Source organism: Apodemus sylvaticus, chromosome 1 (genome assembly GCF_947179515.1).
Source record: "Apodemus sylvaticus chromosome 1, mApoSyl1.1, whole genome shotgun sequence".
NCBI lineage: Eukaryota > Metazoa > Chordata > Mammalia > Rodentia > Muridae > Apodemus > Apodemus sylvaticus.
In genome coordinates this window covers 153,035,870-153,052,358 of record NC_067472.1, presented here as the reverse complement: position 1 = coordinate 153,052,358, position 16,489 = coordinate 153,035,870, and the positions used below count along the sequence as shown (strand labels likewise).

General features: G+C 42.3%; 9 non-coding genes across 9 annotated transcripts; all 9 read right to left on the bottom strand.

Annotated features, from left to right (window-relative positions):
* Positions 1–418: 418 nt before the first annotated feature.
* Positions 419–497, bottom strand: LOC127676730 (small nucleolar RNA SNORD115). The gene has a single exon (XR_007976159.1). It is a non-coding gene; the product is annotated as a small nucleolar RNA SNORD115 (small nucleolar RNA).
* A 1,759-nt stretch (positions 498–2,256) lies between these two features.
* LOC127676729 (small nucleolar RNA SNORD115) lies at positions 2,257–2,335 on the bottom strand. The gene has a single exon (XR_007976158.1). It is a non-coding gene; the product is annotated as a small nucleolar RNA SNORD115 (small nucleolar RNA).
* Positions 2,336–4,095: 1,760 nt separating this feature from the next.
* LOC127676897 (small nucleolar RNA SNORD115) lies at positions 4,096–4,174 on the bottom strand. Its single transcript, XR_007976306.1, has one exon. It is a non-coding gene; the product is annotated as a small nucleolar RNA SNORD115 (small nucleolar RNA).
* A 1,760-nt stretch (positions 4,175–5,934) lies between these two features.
* LOC127676727 (small nucleolar RNA SNORD115) lies at positions 5,935–6,013 on the bottom strand. Its single transcript, XR_007976157.1, has one exon. It is a non-coding gene; the product is annotated as a small nucleolar RNA SNORD115 (small nucleolar RNA).
* A 1,734-nt stretch (positions 6,014–7,747) lies between these two features.
* Positions 7,748–7,826, bottom strand: LOC127676726 (small nucleolar RNA SNORD115). Its single transcript, XR_007976156.1, has one exon. It is a non-coding gene; the product is annotated as a small nucleolar RNA SNORD115 (small nucleolar RNA).
* A 1,758-nt stretch (positions 7,827–9,584) lies between these two features.
* On the bottom strand, positions 9,585–9,663 carry LOC127676725 (small nucleolar RNA SNORD115). Its single transcript, XR_007976155.1, has one exon. It is a non-coding gene; the product is annotated as a small nucleolar RNA SNORD115 (small nucleolar RNA).
* Positions 9,664–11,423: 1,760 nt separating this feature from the next.
* LOC127676896 (small nucleolar RNA SNORD115) lies at positions 11,424–11,502 on the bottom strand. The gene has a single exon (XR_007976305.1). It is a non-coding gene; the product is annotated as a small nucleolar RNA SNORD115 (small nucleolar RNA).
* Positions 11,503–13,261: 1,759 nt separating this feature from the next.
* LOC127676724 (small nucleolar RNA SNORD115) lies at positions 13,262–13,340 on the bottom strand. Its single transcript, XR_007976154.1, has one exon. It is a non-coding gene; the product is annotated as a small nucleolar RNA SNORD115 (small nucleolar RNA).
* A 1,733-nt stretch (positions 13,341–15,073) lies between these two features.
* On the bottom strand, positions 15,074–15,152 carry LOC127676922 (small nucleolar RNA SNORD115). Its single transcript, XR_007976329.1, has one exon. It is a non-coding gene; the product is annotated as a small nucleolar RNA SNORD115 (small nucleolar RNA).
* Between the last annotated feature and the right edge of the window lie 1,337 nt (positions 15,153–16,489).

Here is a 16,489-nt window from a genome sequence, read left to right as displayed (position 1 = left end):
ATTAAACTCTTTTCTATGCATGCTTAAATTTTTCCTACAATGTAAAACTGGAGAATGAGTGAGAATTTGAGTCCATGCTCTTACGGACATGTCTTTTGTAAGGGAAGGAATGAGTCAGGAAACTTCCACTTACCTGTGACCTGTGATTTTCTGGCATCCCAGAGGGCATGGCAGATGACTGCAAAAGAGTAGAAAGAAATGGTCATCAGCAATGTGTTGTCCTCGCACAGTTGCACAAAAATAGAATGCTACACTCGGTGCTTGTTGGCCTGCACTGCTATCCAACCAAGCGTCACTATGAGTGTCCAGGTTTGCTCTCATCAGAATCAGGAAAAGTGCCTCTGAGGACCTCATGAAAGGTCCCCAAGTGATCCCCAAATAGTAAAAGGACCACGGCTTTGAACTCTGTAACCTGGTTGGGCCTCAGCGTAATCCTATTGAGCATGATTTTTATGTCATCACCTCTCTTCATGACATTGGGCTGTCATCATAGACCCAGGAGTAGAGAGAAAGTAGCTATTTGTGCTTTTATATCTGCTATCCACATCCTTACCTGGCTACAGAACACTTTCTCGGCGTTGAGAATGGTCACAGGTATGTGGGTAAGTTTGCACGGTAGAAAGCTCTTCAAAGGAGGCAAGGGGTTCCTGGCTGGAAAGTTTTTTGAATAATTTCTCTAGAGGAGGAAAGAGCAAGCTGTCAAACCCCTGGTTGACACTCCTATACATGAAAGTTAAACCTAAGAGAAATTGTAGGAAATCTCTACATGAATAATACCTTCACAGTGGCACCCCCGTGAAGCTGACTCTAAGATTCCTACCACTGCATGTACCACAAGTTTCCATGGCTTTCACTTTATGAGGTAAAAATGGCACAGTGTTCCACTCATTTCACACGAAGACTTACTGCTTCTTGTGGAAGCAATCTCCTCAAAACGTATCACTTTCATGTAACTATGCGTAGGGGACAACTCTCAGGTTGAAGCCCCTGAATCCTAAGGATAGGTCTACAAAAGGTCATTACAGGATCTCTAGTCTAAAGAAAGAGACACGTGTATTCCATATTCAAGGTTCCGGGATCATATCCTCCCCCCTCAAGGTGTATCTTGCATACTTGCAATCACTGGGAAATGCTCTTACTAAAATTATGGGATTTACAGATTCCCAGGGGACAGGGAATTTGGACTGCAATAGGTCCTTTTGTGATAAGGTTTAATGGAGTCCATGTCAGTTAACACAGGTTCCCAAGGTTGCAAGGAACTTGCCAGCAATGTTGTCATGAGTCACAGTGGCATTAGGTTCAACAACACAAAGATTGCCCTGATACCACCTCAGAAAATTAGCTCAAGCTTCTGGGTGATTCTACACTGACCTGTAGTCAGAGTAGAAATGATGTTTGGGGAGGAAATTTGGTAAGAAAAGGGACCATAGTTGAGGAAGTGAGCTACAACTTTTAAATAAAGGCAACTTCCCTGTTGCGTGATAGTTTTACCTATATTGCTGAAAGGTGTGCCAATTGGGAGCAATTCATGTGGACACCAGCAGTAGTGTTGATCACAGACTGGACTATATGTCTTTCATTCAACAATAAGGCAAAGCTCTGTATTCAGTGCCTCTAGTGTCATGGGAAAAGAGAATTCTACAAAGCAATGGATATGGGTGATGATTCAAGGCCACCATATAGAAAACATTGGAAGAGACTACAAATTTGGGTATGTGTCATCCTCCTCTACACATGAGACACAGCTCATGATGATGTGTGAAATATTATTGGGTTTTTCAAATATTATTGTACTTCTTTTAATCATTTTGTGTCCAGGGTGGTCCTTACTCAGAATTAAACTCTCTTTTCTATGCATGCTTAAATTTTTCCTACAATGTAAAACTGGAGAATGAGTGAGAATTTGAGTCCATGCTCTTACGGACATGTCTTTTGTAAGGGAAGGAATGAGTCAGGAAACTTCCACTTACCTGTGATCTGTGATTTTCTGGCTTCCCTGAAGGCATGGCAGATGACTGTAAAAGAGTAGAAAGAAATGGTCATCAGCAATGTGTTTTCCTCGCACACTTGCACAAAAATAAAATGTTACACTCGTTGCTTGTTGGCCTGCACTGCTATCCAACCAAGCATCACTATGAGTGTCCAGGTTTGCTCTCATCAGAATCTGGAAAAGTGCCTCTGAGGACCTCAGGAAAGGTCCCCAAGTGATCCCCAAATAGTAAAAGGACCACGTCTTTGAACTCTGTAAACCTGGTTGGGCCTCAGCGTAATCCTATTGAGCATGATTTTTATGTCATCACCTCTCTTCATGACATTGGGCTGTCATCATAGACCCAAGAGTAGAGAGACAGTAGCTATTTGTGCTTTTATATCTGCTATCCACATCCTTACCTGGCTACGGAACACTTTCTCGGCGTTGAGAATGGTCACAGGTATGTGGGTAAGTTTGCAGAGTAGAAAGCTCTTCAAAGGAGGCAAGGGGTCCCTGCCTGGAAAGTTTTTTGAATAATTTCTCTAGAGGAGGAAAGAGCAAGCTGTCAAACCCCTGGTTGACACTCCTATACATGAAACTTAAACCTCAGAGGAATTGTAGGAAATCTCTACATGAATAATACCTTCACAGTGGCACCCCTGGGAAGCTGACTCTAAGATTCCTACCACTGCCTGTACCACAAATTTTCATGGCTTTCACTTTATGAGGTAAAAATGACACAGAGTTCCACTCATTTCACACGAAGACTTACTGCGTCTTGTGGAAGCAATCTCCTCACAACGTATCACTTTCACGTAACTATGCATAGGGGACAACTCTCAGGTTGAAGCCCCTGAATCCTAAGAATAGGTCTACAAAAGGTCATTACAGGATCTCGAGTCTAAAGAAAGAGACACGTGTATTCCATATTCAAGGTTCCGGGATCATATCCTCCCCCCTCAAGGTCTATCTTGCATACTTTCAATCACTGGGAAATGCTCTTACTAACATTATGGAATTTACAGATTCCCAGGGGACAGGGAATTTGGACTGCAATAGGTCCTTTTGTGATAAGGTTTAATGGATTTCCATGTCAGTTAACACAGGTTCCCAAGGTTGCAAGGAACTTGCCAGCAATGTTGTCATGAGTCACAGTGGCATGAGGTTCAACAACACAAAGTTTGCCCTGATACCACCTCAGAAAATTAGCTCAAGCTTCTGGATGATTCTACACTGACCTGTAGTCAGAGTAGAAATGATGTTTGGGGAGGAAATTTGGTAAGAAAAGGGACCATAATTGAGGAAGTGAGCTACAACTTTTAAATAAAGGCAACTTCCCTGTTGCGTGATAGGTTTTCCTATATTGCTGAAAGGTGTGCCAATTGGGAGCAATTCATGTGGACACCAGCAGTAGTGTAGATCACAGACTGGACTATATGTCTTTCATTCAACAATAAGGCAAAGCTCTGTACTCAGTGTCTCTAGTGTCATGGGAAAAGAGAATTGTACAAAGCCATGGATATGGGTGATGATTCAAGGCCACCATATAGAAAACATTGGTGGAGACTACCAATTTGGGTATGTGTCATCCTCCTCTACACATGAGACGCAGCTCATGATGATGTGTGAAATATTATCGGGTTTTTCAAATATTATTTTACTTCTCTTAATCATTTTGTGTCCAGGGTGGTCCTTACTCAGAATTAAACTCTCTTTTCTATGCATGCTTAAATTTTTCCTACAATGTAAAACTGGAGAATGAGTGAGAATTTGAGTCCATGCTCTTACGGACATGTCTTTTGTTAGGGAAGGAATGAGTCAGGAAACTTCCACTTACCTGTGATCTGTGATTTTCTGGCTTCCCAGAAGGCATGGCAGATGACTGCAAAAGAGTAGAAAGAAATGGTCATCAGCAATGTGTTGTCCTCGCACACTTGCACAAAAATAGAATGCTACACTCGGTGCTTGTTGGCCTGCACTGCTATCCAACCAAGCGTCACTATGAGTGTCCAGGTTTGCTCTCATCAGAATCAGGAAAAGTGCCTATGAGGACCTCAGGAAAGGTCCCCAAGTGATCACCAAATAGCAAAAGGACCACGAGTTTGAACTCTGTAAACCTGGTTGGGCCTCAGCGTAATCCTATTGAGCATAATTTTTATGTCATCACCTCTCTTCATGACATTGGGCTGTCATCATAGACCCAGGAGTAGAGAGACAGTAGCTATTTGTGCTTTTATATCTGCTATCCACATCCTTACCTGGCTACGGAACACTTTCTCGGCGTTGAGAATGGTCACAGGTATGTGGGTATGTTTGCAGAGTAGAAAGCTCTTCAAAGGAGGCAGGGGGTCCCTGCCTGGAAAGTTTTTTGAATAATTTCTCTAGTGGAGGAAAGAGCAAGCTGTCAAACCCCTGGTTGACACTCCGATACATGAAACTTAAACATCAGAGGAATTGTAGGAAATCTCTACATGAATAATACCTTCACAGTGGCACCCCCGGGAAGCTGACTCTTAGATTCCTACCACTGCCTGTACCACAAATTTTCATGGCTTTCACTTTATGAGGTAAAAATGGCACAGAGTTCCACTCATTTCACACGAAGACTTACTGCGTCTTGTGGAAGCAATCTCCTCACAACGTATCACTTTCATGTATTTATGCGTAGGGGACAACTCTCAGGTTGAAGCCCCTGAATCCTAAGAATAGGTCTACAAAAGGTCATTACAGGATCTCAAGTCTAAAGAAAGAGACACGTGTATTCCATATTCAAGGTTCCGGGATCATATCCTCCCCCCTCAAAGTCTATCTTGCATACTTGCAATCACTGGGAAATGCTCTTACTAAAATTATGGAATTTACAGATTCCCAGGGGACAGGGAATTTGGACTGCAATAGGTCCATTTGTGATAAGGTTTAATGGATTTCCATGTCAGTTAACAGAGGTTCCCAAGGTTGCAAGGAACTTGCCAGCAATGTTGTCATGAGTCACAGTGGCATGAGGTTCAACAACACAAAGATTGCCCTGATACCACCTCAGAAAATTAGCTCAAGCTTCTGGATGATTCTACACTGACCTGTAGTCAGAGTAGAAATGATGTTTGGGGAGGAAATTTGGTAAGAAAAGGCACCATAGTTGAGGAAGTGAACTACAACTTTTAAATAAAGGCAACTTCCCTGTTGCGTGATAGTTTTTCCTATATTGCTGAAAGGTGTGCCAATTGGGAGCAATTCATGTGGACACCAGCAGTAGTGTAGATCACAGACTGGACTATATGTGTTTCATTCAACAATAAGGCAAAGCTCTGTACTCAGTGCCTCTAGTGTCTTGGGAAAAGAGAATTCTACAAAGCAATGGATATGGGTGATGATTCAAGGCCACCATATAGAAAACATTGGTGGAGACTACAAATTTGGGTATGTGTCATCCTCCTCTACACATGAGACACTGCTCATGATGATGTGTGAAATATTATTGGGTTTTTCAAAAATTATTTTACTTCTCTTAATCATATTGTGTCCAGGGTGGTCCTTACTCAGAATTAAACTCTCTTTTCTATGGATGCTTAAATTTTTCCTACAATGTAAAACTGGAGAATGAGTGAGAATTTGTGTACATACTCTTACGGACATGTCTTTTGTAAGGGAAGAAATGAGTCAGGAAACTTCCACTTACCTGTGATCTGTGATTCTCTGGCTTCCAAGAAGGCATGGCAGATGACTGCAAAAGAGTAGAAAGAAATGGTCATCAGCAATGTGTAGTCCTCGCACACTTGCACGAAAATAGAATGCTACACTCGGTGCTTGTTGGCCTGCACTGCTAGCCAACCAAGCTTCACCATGAGTGGCCAGGTTTGCTTTCATCAGAAACAGGAAAAGCGCCTCTGAGGACCTCAGGAAAGGTCCCCAAGTGATCCCCAAATAGTAAGAGGACCTCGGCTTTGAACTCTGTAAACCTGGTTGGGCCTCAGCGTAATCCTATTGAGCATGATTTTTATGTCATCACCTCTCTTCATGACATTGGGCTGTCATCATAGACCCAGATGTAGAGAGACAGTAGCTATTTCTGCTTTTATATCTGCTATCCACATCCTTACCTGGCTAAGTGGTCACAGGTAAGTGGGTAAGTTTGCAGGGTAGGAAGCTCTTCAAAGGAGGCAAGGGGTTCCTGCCTGGAAAGTTTGTTGAATGTTTTCTCTAGAGGAGGAAAGAGCAAGTGGTCAAACCCCTGGTTGACACTCCTATACATGAAATTTAAACCTCAGAGAAATTGTAGGAAATCTCTACATGAATAATACCTTCACAGTGGCACCCCCGTGAAGCTGACTCTAAGATTCCTACCACTGCCTGTATCACAAGTTTTCATGACTTTCACTTTATGAGGTAATATGGCACAGAGTTCCACTCATTTCACACGAAGACTTACTGCTTCTTGTGGAAGCAATCTCCTCACAACGAATCACTTTCATGTAACTATGCATAGGGGACAACTCTCAGGTTGAAGCCCCTGAATCCTAAGGATAGGTCTACAAAAGGTCATTACAGGACCTCTAGTCTAAAGAAAGAGACACGTGTATTCTATAATCAAGGTTCCGGGATCATATCCTCCCCCCTCAAGGTCTATCTTGCATACTTGCAATAACTGGGAAATGCTCTTACTAAAATTATGGGATTTACAGATTCCCAGGGGACAGGGAATTTGGACTGCAATAGGTCCATTTGTGATAAGGTTTAATGGATTTCCATGTCAGTTAACACAGGTTCCCAAGGTTGCATGGAACTTTCCAGCAATGTTGTCATGAGTCACAGTGGCATTAGGTTCAACAACACAAAGATTGCCCTGATACCACCTCAGAAAATTAGCTCAAGCTTCTGGGTGATTCTACACTGACCTGTAGTCAGAGTAGAAATGATGTTTGGGGAGGAAATTTGGTAAGAAAAGGGACCAGAGTTGAGGAAGAGAGCTACAACTTTTAAATAAAGGCAACTTCCCTGTTGCGTGATAGTTTTACCTATATTGCTGAAAGGTGTGCCAATTGGGAGCAATTCATGTGGACACCAGCAGTAGTGTTGATCACAGACTGGACTATATGTCTTTCATTCAACAATAAGGCAAAGCTCTGTACTCAGTGCCTCTATTGTCATGTGAAAAGAGAATTCTACAAAGCAATGGATATGGGTGATGATTCAAGGCCACCATATAGAAAACATTGGTGGAGACTACAAATTTGGGTATGTGTCATCCTCCTCTACACATGAGACACAGCTCATGATTATGTGTGAAATATTATTGGGTTTTTCAAAAATTATTTTACTTCTCTTAATCATTTTGTGTCCAGGGTGGTCCTTACTCAGAATTAAACTCTTTTCTATGCATGCTTAAATTTTTCCTACAATGTAAAACTGGAGAATGAGTGAGAATTTGAGTCCATGCTCTTACGGACATGTCTTTTATAAGTGAAGGAATGAGTCAGGAAACTTCCACTTACCTGTGACCTGTGATTTTCTGGCATCCCAGAGGGCATGGCAGATGACTGCAAAAGAGTAGAAAGAAATGGTCATCAGCAATGTGTTGTCCTCGCACAGTTGCACAAAAATAGAATGCTACACTCGGTGCTTGTTGGCCTGCACTGCTATCCAACCAAGCGTCACTATGAGTGTCCAGGTTTGCTCTCATCAGAATCTGGAAAAGTGCCTCTGAGGACCTCAGGAAAGGTCCCCAAGTGATCCCCAAATAGTAAAAGGACCACGTCTTTGAACTCTGTAAACCTGGTTGGGCCTCAGCGTAATCCTATTGAGCATGATTTTTATGTCATCACCTCTCTTCATGACATTGGGCTGTCATCATAGACCCAAGAGTAGAGAGACAGTAGCTATTTGTGCTTTTATATCTGCTATCCACATCCTTACCTGGCTACGGAACACTTTCTCGGCGTTGAGAATGGTCACAGGTATGTGGGTAAGTTTGCAGAGTAGAAAGCTCTTCAAAGGAGGCAAGGGGTCCCTGCCTGGAAAGTTTTTTGAATAATTTCTCTAGAGGAGGAAAGAGCAAGCTGTCAAACCCCTGGTTGACACTCCTATACATGAAACTTAAACCTCAGAGGAATTGTAGGAAATCTCTACATGAATAATACCTTCACAGTGGCACCCCTGGGAAGCTGACTCTAAGATTCCTACCACTGCCTGTACCACAAATTTTCATGGCTTTCACTTTATGAGGTAAAAATGACACAGAGTTCCACTCATTTCACACGAAGACTTACTGCGTCTTGTGGAAGCAATCTCCTCACAACGTATCACTTTCACGTAACTATGCATAGGGGACAACTCTCAGGTTGAAGCCCCTGAATCCTAAGAATAGGTCTACAAAAGGTCATTACAGGATCTCGAGTCTAAAGAAAGAGACACGTGTATTCCATATTCAAGGTTCTGGGATCATATCCTCCCCCCTCAAGGTCTATCTTGCATACTTTCAATCACTGGGAAATGCTCTTACTAACATTATGGAATTTACAGATTCCCAGGGGACAGGGAATTTGGACTGCAATAGGTCCTTTTGTGATAAGGTTTAATGGATTTCCATGTCAGTTAACACAGGTTCCCAAGGTTGCAAGGAACTTGCCAGCAATGTTGTCATGAGTCACAGTGGCATGAGGTTCAACAACACAAAGATTGCCCTGATACCACCTCAGAAAATTAGCTCAAGCTTCTGGATGATTCTACACTGACCTGTAGTCAGAGTAGAAATGATGTTTGGGGAGGAAATTTGGTAAGAAAAGGGACCATAATTGAGGAAGTGAGCTACAACTTTTAAATAAAGGCAACTTCCCTGTTGCGTGATAGTTTTTCCTATATTGCTGAAAGGTGTGCCAATTGGGAGCAATTCATGTGGACACCAGCAGTAGTGTAGATCACAGACTGGACTATATGTCTTTCATTCAACAATAAGGCAAAGCTCTGTACTCAGTACCTCTATTGTCATGTGAAAAGAGAATTCTACAAAGCAATGGATATGGGTGATGATTCAAGGCCACCATATAGAAAACATTGGTGGAGACTACAAATTTGGGTATGTGTCATCCTCCTCTACACATGAGACACAGCTCATGATTATGTGTGAAATATTATTGGGTTTTTCAAAAATTATTTTACTTCTCTTAATCATTTTGTGTCCAGGGTGGTCCTTACTTAGAATTAAACTCTTTTCTATGCATGCTTAAATTTTTCCTACAATGTAAAACTGGAGAATGAGTGAGAATTTGAGTCCATGCTCTTACGGACATGTCTTTTATAAGTGAAGGAATGAGTCAGGAAACTTCCACTTACCTGTGACCTGTGATTTTCTGGCATCCCAGAGGGCATGGCAGATGACTGCAAAAGAGTAGAAAGAAATGGTCATCAGCAATGTGTTGTCCTCGCACAGTTGCACAAAAATAGAATGCTACACTCGGTGCTTGTTGGCCTGCACTGCTATCCAACCAAGCGTCACTATGAGTGTCCAGGTTTGCTCTCATCAGAATCTGGAAAAGTGCCTCTGAGGACCTCAGGAAAGGTCCCCAAGTGATCCCCAAATAGTAAAAGGACCACGTCTTTGAACTCTGTAAACCTGGTTGGGCCTCAGCGTAATCCTATTGAGCATGATTTTTATGTCATCACCTCTCTTCATGACATTGGGCTGTCATCATAGACCCAAGAGTAGAGAGACAGTAGCTATTTGTGCTTTTATATCTGCCATCCACATCCTTACCTGGCTACGGAACACTTTCTCGGCGTTGAGAATGGTCACAGGTATGTGGGTAAGTTTGCAGAGTAGAAAGCTCTTCAAAGGAGGCAAGGGGTCCCTGCCTGGAAAGTTTTTTGAATAATTTCTCTAGAGGAGGAAAGAGCAAGCTGTCAAACCCCTGGTTGACACTCCTATACATGAAACTTAAACCTCAGAGGAATTGTAGGAAATCTCTACATGAATAATACCTTCACAGTGGCACCCCTGGGAAGCTGACTCTAAGATTCCTACCACTGCCTGTACCACAAATTTTCATGGCTTTCACTTTATGAGGTAAAAATGACACAGAGTTCCACTCATTTCACACGAAGACTTACTGCGTCTTGTGGAAGCAATCTCCTCTCAACGTATCACTTTCACGTAACTATGCATAGGGGACAACTCTCAGGTTGAAGCCCCTGAATCCTAAGAATAGGTCTACAAAAGGTCATTACAGGATCTCGAGTCTAAAGAAAGAGACACGTGTATTCCATATTCAAGGTTCCGGGATCATATCCTCCCCCCTCAAGGTCTATCTTGCATACTTTCAATCACTGGGAAATGCTCTTACTAACATTATGGAATTTACAGATTCCCAGGGGACAGGGAATTTGGACTGCAATAGGTCCTTTTGTGATAAGGTTTAATGGATTTCCATGTCAGTTAACACAGGTTCCCAAGGTTGCAAGGAACTTGCCAGCAATGTTGTCATGAGTCACAGTGGCATGAGGTTCAACAACACAAAGATTGCCCTGATACCACCTCAGAAAATTAGCTCAAGCTTCTGGATGATTCTACACTGACCTGTAGTCAGAGTAGAAATGATGTTTGGGGAGGAAATTTGGTAAGAAAAGGGACCATAATTGAGGAAGTGAGCTACAACTTTTAAATAAAGGCAACTTCCCTGTTGCGTGACAGTTTTTCCTATATTGCTGAAAGGTGTGCCAATTGGGAGCAATTCCTGTGGACACCAGCAGTAGTGTAGATCACAGACTGGACTATATGTCTTTCATTCAACAATAAGGCAAAGCTCTGTACTCAGTGTCCCTAGTTTCTTGCGAAAAGATAATTGAACAAAGCCATGGATATGGGTGATGATTCAAGGCCACCATATAGAAAACATTGGTGGAGACTACAAATTTGGGTATGTGTCATCCTCCTCTACACATGAGACGCAGCTCATGATGATGTGTGAAATATTATTGGGTTTTTCAAATATTATTTTACTTCTCTTAATCATTTTGTGTCCAGGGTGGTCCTTACTCAGAATTAAACTCTCTTTTCTATGCATGCTTAAATTTTTCCTACAATGTAAAACTGGAGAATGAGTGAGAATTTGAGTCCATGCTCTTACGGACATGTCTTTTGTAAGGGAAGGAATGAGTCAGGAAACTTCCACTTACCTGTGATCTGTGATTTTCTGGCTTCCCAGAAGGCATGGCAGATGACTGCAAAAGAGTAGAAAGAAATGGTCATCAGCAATGTGTTGTCCTCGCACACTTGCACAAAAATAGAATGCTACACTCGGTGCTTGTTGGCCTGCACTGCTATCCAACCCAGCGTCACTATGAGTTTCCAGGTTTGCTCTCATCAGAATCAGGAAAAGTGCCTATGAGGACCTCAGGAAAGGTCCCCAAGTGATCACCAAATAGCAAAAGGACCACGAGTTTGAACACTGTAAACCTGGTTGGGCCTCAGCGTAATCCTATTGAGCATAATTTTTATGTCATCACCTCTCTTCATGACATTGGGCTGTCATCATAGACCCAGGAGTAGAGAGACAGTAGCTATTTGTGCTTTTATATCTGCTATCCACATCCTTACCTGGCTACGGAACACTTTCTCGGCGTTGAGAATGGTCACAGGTATGTGGGTATGTTTGCAGAGTAGAAAGCTCTTCAAAGGAGGCAAGGGGTCCCTGCCTGGAAAGTTTTTTGAATAATTTCTCTAGTGGAGGAAAGAGCAAGCTGTCAAACCCCTGGTTGACACTCCTATACATGAAACTTAAACCTCAGAGGAATTGTAGGAAATCTCTACATGAATAATACCTTCACAGTGGCACCCCCGGGAAGCTGACTCTTAGATTCCTACCACTGCCTGTACCACAAATTTTCATGGCTTTCACTTTATGAGGTAAAAATGGCACAGAGTTCCACTCATTTCACACGAAGACTTACTGCGTCTTGTGGAAGCAATCTCCTCACAACGTATCACTTTAATGTTTTATGCGTAGGGGACAACTCTCAGGTTGAAGCCCCTGAATCCTAAGAATAGGTCTACAAAAGGTCATTACAGGATCTCAAGTCTAAAGAAAGAGACACGTGTATTCCATATTCAAGGTTCCGGGATCATATCCTCCCCCCTCAAGGTCTATCTTGCATACTTGCAATCACTGGGAAATGCTCTTACTAAAATTATGGAATTTACAGATTCCCAGTGGAGAGGGAATTTGGACTGCAATAGGTCCATTTGTGATAAGGTTTAATGGATTTCCATGTCAGTTAACACAGGTTCCCAAGGTTGCAAGGAACTGGCCAGCAATGTTGTCATGAGTCACAGTGGCATGAGGTTCAACAACACAAAGATTGCCCTGATACCACCTCAGAAAATTAGCTCAAGCTTCTGGATGATTCTACACTGACCTGTAGTCAGAGTAGAAATGATGTTTGGGGAGGAAATTTGGTAAGAAAAGGCACCATAGTTGAGGAAGTGAACTACAACTTTTAAATAAAGGCAACTTCCCTGTTGCGTGATAGTTTTTCCTATATTGCTGAAAGGTGTGCCAATTGGGAGCAATTCATGTGGACACCAGCAGTAGTGTAGATCACAGACTGGACTATATGTGTTTCATTCAACAATAAGGCAAAGCTCTGTACTCAGTGCCTCTAGTGTCTTGGGAAAAGAGAATTCTACAAAGCAATGGATATGGGTGATGATTCAAGGCCACCATATAGAAAACACTGGTGGAGACTACAAATTTGGGTATGTGTCATCCTCCTCTACACATGAGACACTGCTCATGATGATGTGTGAAATATTATTGGGTTTTTCAAAAATTATTTTACTTCTCTTAATCATATTGTGTCCAGGGTGGTCCTTACTCAGAATTAAACTCTCTTTTCTATGGATGCTTAAATTTTTCCTACAATGTAAAACTGGAGAATGAGTGAGAATTTGTGTACATGCTCTTACAGACATGTCTTTTGTAAGGGAAGAAATGAGTCAGGAGACTTCCACTTACCTGTGATCTGTGATTCTCTGGCTTCCAAGAAGGCATGGCAGATGACTGCAAAAGAGTAGAAAGAAATGGTCATCAGCAATGTGTAGTCCTCGCACACTTGCACGAAAATAGAATGCTACACTCGGTGCTTGTTGGCCTGCACTGCTAGCCAACCAAGCTTCACCATGAGTGTCCAGGTTTGCTTTCATCAGATACAGGAAAAGCGCCTCTGAGGACCTCAGGAAAGGTCCCCAAGTGATCCCCAAATAGTAAGAGGACCACGGCTTTGAACTCTGTAAACCTGGTTGGGCCTCAGCGTAATCCTATTGAGCATGATTTTTATGTCATCACCTCTCTTCATGACATTGGGCTGTCATCATAGACCCAGATGTAGAGAGACAGTAGCTATTTCTGCTTTTATATCTGCTATCCACATCCTTACCTGGCTAAGTGGTCACAGGTAAGTGGGTAAGTTTGCAGGGTAGGAAGCTCTTCAAAGGAGGCAAGGGGTTCCTGCCTGGAAAGTTTGTTGAATGTTTTCTCTAGAGGAGGAAAGAGCAAGTGGTCAAACCCCTGGTTGACACTCCTATACATGAAATTTAAACCTCAGAGAAATTGTAGGAAATCTCTACATGAATAATACCTTCACAGTGGCACCCCCGTGAAGCTGACTCTAAGATTCCTACCACTGCCTGTACCACAAGTTTTCATGACTTTCACTTTATGAGGTAATATGGCACAGAGTTCCACTCATTTCACACGAAGACTTACTGCTTCTTGTGGAAGCAATCTCCTCACAACGAATCACTTTCATGTAACTATGCATAGGGGACAACTCTCAGGGTGAAGCCCCTGAATCCTAAGGATAGGTCTACAAAAGGTCATTACAGGATCTCGAGTCTAAAGAAAGAGACACGTGTATTCTATAATCAAGGTTCCGGGATCATATCCTCCCCCCTCAAGGTCTATCTTGCATACTTGCAATCACTGGGAAATGCTCTTACTAAAATTATGGGATTTACAGATTCCCAGGGGACAGGGAATTTGGACTGCAATAGGTCCATTTGTGATAAGGTTTAATGGATTTCCATGTCAGTTAACACAGGTTCCCAAGGTTGCATGGAACTTTCCAGCAATGTTGTCATGAGTCACAGTGGCATTAGGTTCAACAACACAAAGATTGCCCTGATACCACCTCAGAAAATTAGCTCAAGCTTCTGGGTGATTCTACACTGACCTGTAGTCAGAGTAGAAATGATGTTTGGGGAGGAAATTTGGTAAGAAAAGGGACCAGAGTTGAGGAAGAGAGCTACAACTTTTAAATAAAGGCAACTTCCCTGCTGCGTGATAGTTTTACCTATATTGCTGAAAGGTGTGCCAATTGGGAGCAATTCATGTGGACACCAGCAGTAGTGTTGATCACAGACTGGACTATATGTCTTTCATTCAACAATAAGGCAAAGCTCTGTACTCAGTGCCTCTAGTGTCATGTGAAAAGAGAATTCTACAAAGCAATGGATATGGGTGATGATTCAAGGCCACCATATAGAAAACATTGGTGGAGACTACAAATTTGGGTATGTGTCATCCTCCTCTACACATGAGACACAGCTCATGATTATGTGTGAAATATTATTGGGTTTTTCAAAAATTATTTTACTTCTCTTAATCATTTTGTGTCCAGGGTGGTCCTTACTCAGAATTAAACTCTTTTCTATGCATGCTTAAATTTTTCCTACAATGTAAAACTGGAGAATGAGTGAGAATTTGAGTCCATGCTCTTACGGACATGTCTTTTATAAGTGAAGGAATGAGTCAGGAAACTTCCACTTACCTGTGACCTGTGATTTTCTGGCATCCCAGAGGGCATGGCAGATGACTGCAAAAGAGTAGAAAGAAATGGTCATCAGCAATGTGTTGTCCTCGCACAGTTGCACAAAAATAGAATGCTACACTCGGTGCTTGTTGGCCTGCACTGCTATCCAACCAAGCGTCACTATGAGTGTCCAGGTTTGCTCTCATCAGAATCAGGAAAAGTGCCTCTGAGGACCTCATGAAAGGTCCCCAAGTGATCCCCAAATAGTAAAAGGACCACGGCTTTGAACTCTGTAACCTGGTTGGGCCTCAGCGTAATCCTATTGGGCATGATTTTTATGTCATCACCTCTCTTCATGACATTGGGCTGTCATCATAGACCCAGGAGTAGAGAGAAAGTAGCTATTTGTGCTTTTATATCTGCTATCCACATCCTTACCTGGCTACAGAACACTTTCTCGGCGTTGAGTTGGTCACAGGTATGTGGGTAGGTTTGCAGAGTAGAAAGCTCTTCAAAGGAGGCAAGGGGTCCCTGCCTGGAAAGTTTTTTGAATAATTTCTCTAGAGGAGGAAAGAGCAAGCTGTCAAACCCCTGGTTGACACTCCTATACATGAAACTTAAACCTCAGAGGAATTGTAGGAAATCTCTACATGAATAATACCTTCACAGTGGCACCCCCGGGAAACTGACTCTAAGATTCCTACCACTGCCTGTACCACAAATTTTCATGGCTTTCACTTTATGAGGTAAAAATGGTACAGAGTTCCGCTCATTTCACACGAAGACTTACTGCTTCTTGTGGAAGCAATCTCCTCACAACGTATCACTTTCATGTATTTATACGTTGGGGACAACTCTCAGGTTGAAGCCCCTGAATCCTAAGGATAGGTCTACAAAAGGTCATTACAGGATCTCGAGTCTAAAGAAAGAGACACGTGTATTCCATATTCAAGGTTCCGGGATCATATCCTCCCCCCTCAATGTCTATCTTGCATACTTGCAATCACTGGGAAATGCTCTTACTAAAATTATGGAATTTACATATTCCCAGGGGACAGGGAATTTGGACTGCAATAGGTCCATTTGTGATAAGGTTTAATGGATTTACAAGTCAATTAACACAGTTTCCCAATGTTGCAAGGAACTTGCCAGCAATGTTGTCATGAGTCACAGTGGCATTAGGTTCAACAACACAAAGATTGCCCTGATACCACCTCAGAAAATTAGCTCAAGCTTCTGGGTGATTCTACACTGACCTGTAGTCAGAGTAGAAATGATGTTTGGGGAGGAAATTTGGTAAGAAAAAGGGACCAGAGTTGAGAAAGAGAGCTACAACTTTTAAATAAAGGCAACTTCCCTGTTGCGTGATAGTTTTACCTATATTGCTGAAAGGTGTGCCAATTGGGAGCAATTCATGTGGACACCAGCAGTAGTGTTGATCACAGACTGGACTATATGTCTTTCATTCAACAATAAGGCAAAGCTCTGTACTCAGTGTCTCTAGTGTCATGGGAAAAGAGAATTGTACAAAGCAATGGATATGGGTGATGATTCCTGGCAACCATATAGAAAACATTGGTGGAGACTACAAATTTGGGTATGTGTCATCCTCCGCTACACATGAGACACTGCTCATGATGATGTGTGAAATATTATTGGGTTTTTCAGAAATTATTTTACTTATCTTAATCATTTTGTGTCCAGGGTGGTCCTTACTCA